Genomic DNA, 4,425 nt, shown 5'->3' with positions numbered 1-4,425 from the left:
CGACGTTGAGTTTTTCTTCCTGTCGACGCATGCGCAGTACCTGTGTTGTGATGACTAGTCCACTCCCACCCGGAGCCCCCACACCCCACCCTAACAACCTCCATCAATTCCACTCACCAACATCCTCCCCTGTAACCCCTGCCATAACAAAAATCTTGGCAGCATTCCTATGTACGGTTCTTCTCTCGCCTCATCACCTGTTTATTTGCAGGAGCAGAACTGAAGGGGAGTCGTATGAGACTTCCTGTGCGTAATACCACTGAAACTACTCACAGGTAGTAATCACCGAGTCTCAAATATTTGTCGAACTTCAGATATACAGAGGAAGCAACATGGAACATTTGATGTGATGCACCTAGTGAATACCGTCTATAAGGTTATCTTCTATGTGTATTCTTACTTTACGAGTGGCTGTGAGACTTGTATCCCTTATATATATATATATATATATATATATATATATATATATATATATATATATATATATATATATATATATATATATATGTCGTACCTAGTAGCCAGAACGCACTTCTCAGCCTACTATGCAAGGCCCGATTTGCCTAATAAGCCAAGTTTTCATGAATTAATTGTTTTTCGACTACCTAACCTACCTAACCTAACCTAACCTAACTTTTTCGGCTACCTAACCTAACCCAACCTATAAAGATAGGTTAGGTTAGGTTAGGTAGGGTTGGTTAGGTTCGGTCATATATCGTCGTTAATTTTAACTCCAGTAAAAAAAATGGACCTCATACATAATGAAATGGGTAGCTTTACCATTTCATAAGAAAAAAATTTGAGAAAATATATTAATTCAGGAAAACTTGGCTTATTAGGCAAATCGGGCCTTGCATAGTAGGCTGAGAAGTGCGTTCTGGCTACTAGGTACGACATATATATATATATATATATATATATATATATATATATATATATATATATATATATATATATATCGTACCTAGTAGCCAGAACGCACTATATATATATATATATATATATATATATATATATATATATATATATATATATATATATATATATATATATATATATATATATATATATATATATATATATGAAGAAATATATGTATATATGTGTTTACATACATGCATATGTATGTTCGTGTACATGTGCGTGTGTAAGTGTACTATGACTGGGAGTCATAAGGGAAGAATTTGGTGTTGGCAGTGTTCCTGGGTGTTGGGGAGCAGGTGGCCCCCTTCACGTGTTGGTGCCATCCTTAGTGCCAATACTGCCAACCCCCAACCACGCCTCCCCAAGCACTCCAGTGCTCAAACCACACTCAGCCCCACCAACCACACACAACCCCAGGGAACAGGGCCTATAGCCCTGTAACCATTATGCCATAATTATGTGTAATTTGTTCATTATAGCTCATAAACTGAAGAAGAAATAAGCGTAATTAAATTGATTATACCAATGTGAATCAATACTTAATCTATGTAGACCAGACCACACACTAGAAGTTGAAGGGACGACGACGTTTCGGTCCGTCCTGGACCATTCTCAAGTCGATTGTGTGTGTTTCTATTCTATCAATTAACCTATAATTTCAACGCTCGGTTCACGTATGGCTTTACATTCTTGAGTGATTATTCATTATTTGCGATTCCTTTGATACCGATATTGTGTGTGTAAATATTCTTACTATAAATGAATGTACGGCTCGTGTGCCAAGTTCAGGTGAAGTGAATCCTAGTGAGGCGTTTAGGTCAATAAATTTCCTACTTATCTTATTATGAATGTAACATTTCTTTGGTTTATTTACTTATTATTGCTGGCACAATGTTAGTAAATTTGCATATAAAATTTGGAGTACAATTATCCCTGTCAACCCGTTCAGCAGGAATGGCAACAACATGAACACACGCGCGCGCGCGCACGCGCACACACACACACACACACACACGCACACACACACACACACACACACACACACACACACACACACACACACACACACACACACACACACACACACACCCAGGGGTCTCGCGGCCGAGTGGACTACGCTTGGGGGTCATAGTCTTAAGAGCTCGGACTCCATTCCAAGCCGTGGCAGAAACAAATGAGCAGAATTTCTCTCAACTGATGTTCACTTAGCAGTAAATAGGTACCTGGAAATTGAACATCTGCTACGGACTGCATCCTGGGAATGTGGGCGTGAGAGAGAAATATACTTAGTAGATATGATAGAAGAAAAATAGATCAGGAGTCAGTACATTAGACAGCCGACGGTCAGAAAGGCGGAGTCCAGGAGCTAACAGCGCAATCCTGCTGCAGGCACAAATGCTAAATACACACATACAAACTCTCACACATTAAGGTTGTAATTCTTTGATTACCAAACTACACATCAGAAAATAGAGACATAACGACGCTCCGACAATTATCAAGTTGTGTGAGAGAAGAGAGAACATGATTGATGAAGATTAAGTCACCCAAGAGGTGGCACGGTGGTAAGAGAAGAGAGGATTGTTGAATCCTCACGGCTATCTTGAGGTTATCTTGAGATGATTTCGGGGCTTTAGTGTCCCCGCGGCCCGGTCCTCGACCAGGCCTCCACCCCCAGGAAGCAGCCCGTGACAGCTGACTAACACCCAGGTACCTATTTTACTGCTAGGTAACAGGGGCATAGGCTGAAAGAAACTCTGCCCATTGTTTCTCGCCGGCGCCTGGGATCGAACCCAGGACCACAGGATCACAAGTCCAGCGTGCTGTCCGCTCGGCCGACCGGCTCACCGGTGGTTGAAATAAGAGAGGAATGGGGTGAATGTAAGAATAAGAGGAAAGGTAAGACAAAGACAAGAGAAGGGTGCGGGAGGGGGTCGGCTTAAGTCAGATCACGTTTGCTAAGATGGTTGGAGCATTTCAGTGAGTACTGTGAAAGAGAAAAGTCAACAGCGACAAAGCCAGGATTAGGGTTATGTTGGGCAAGTTGTGTGTCAGAGCTGACTTAACAAGACGGCGACTGTAAAGAGTAGAGGAAGGAAGCATTATTTTAGAAGACCAATCTATAGGATGAGTAGAGTTTCTAACGTGATAGAAGAGAGCATTGTGTCCGCAGACTTAACACTTCTACATCATAATTACATGTTGAAATTCTAGTGCCACGAGGCACTAATCAAAATAGATTAGAAATACGAGGTCCAAGAGCTAATAGATAAATTCTGCAGATACAAATAGTAAATACAAGCATACACCTCTTGAACAAATCCACAAGGGCCGTGACGAGGGTTCGAACCTACGTCCGAAAGCATCGGATGTAATATATTGTAACAAACCTCTTCCTCCATTACTAACAACTCCAAAACTTCTACATTCCCCGTTCTATTGAAGGATCTTCCTCCTTTAATAAGACTTAATCGAAATCCTCAGATTAGGCAAAATTGTAATTAATTTTGTCAATAAAGATGTTAATAATAATAAATCTTCCTCCTTAACAAGTCACAGAGCTGGTGTGACTCCCACACTGGGAATTACCATCTTGAAACAACAATTTATTTTATTGTATTTTATTTTAGATTATATTAATGCAATTCTAAATCAGTTTATGCCATGCCCTTGAAATACTCAAAATTAAGTCAGACATTTTGGCAAACTGTATTTAATTATTAGTTGTGGATTTTACCAGTGATATTTTTCTTACTAGTCTTTGATAGAATACATCGTTGTTTTTCATTTACTTTTCAAAAGTCCGGTTGGTGAGTAAAACACCTGCTTCATATAACTCAGGCTGCTTGGTAGTAACTTTCATGAAATCTGGTGAAACTTTAAGTCTAAAATAAAATTCAAGATCAAGTGCAAAAATGTCAAGTTCAAAGCCTCTTATCCTCAAATCAATGATCCCCGTCTCTTAGGTCCAACTCCTGGGTCCCGCCTCTTAGCTCCAACTCCTGGGCCCCGCCTCTTAGCTCCAACTCCTGGGCCCCGCCTCTTAGCTCCAGGGCCCCGCCACTTAGCTCCAACTCCTGGGTCCCAGGTCTTAGCTTCAACTCCTGGACCCCGCCTCTTAGCTCCAACTCCTGGGCCCCGCCTCTTAGCTCCAACTCTTGGGCCCCGCTTCTTAGCTCCAAGGTTCCAGCTCTTAGCTCCAACTCCTGGGCCCCGCCTCTTAGCTCCAACTCCCGGGTCCCACATCTTAACTCCAGAGTTTCACCTCTTAGCACCTAGTCTGTATCACACGTACACTCTGGTGCAGCAACAGCCTGATTGACATTTATACGTGTTTGGAAATGAGCAAGACACAGGCAAACACACAGAAGAAAATATTGTCAGCAATTTCTGGTATTAAGTCAAAAGTTGCATTCAACACCAAAATCCCTCAAACACAATCAACAGTTACCCACAGTAACTGTTCTTATCACAATACGGGATTATAAATAAAACTCAACA

This window comes from Procambarus clarkii, chromosome 93 (genome assembly GCF_040958095.1).
Source record: "Procambarus clarkii isolate CNS0578487 chromosome 93, FALCON_Pclarkii_2.0, whole genome shotgun sequence".
Lineage (NCBI taxonomy): Eukaryota > Metazoa > Arthropoda > Malacostraca > Decapoda > Cambaridae > Procambarus > Procambarus clarkii.
Note: the sequence above shows the minus strand (reverse complement) of the source record.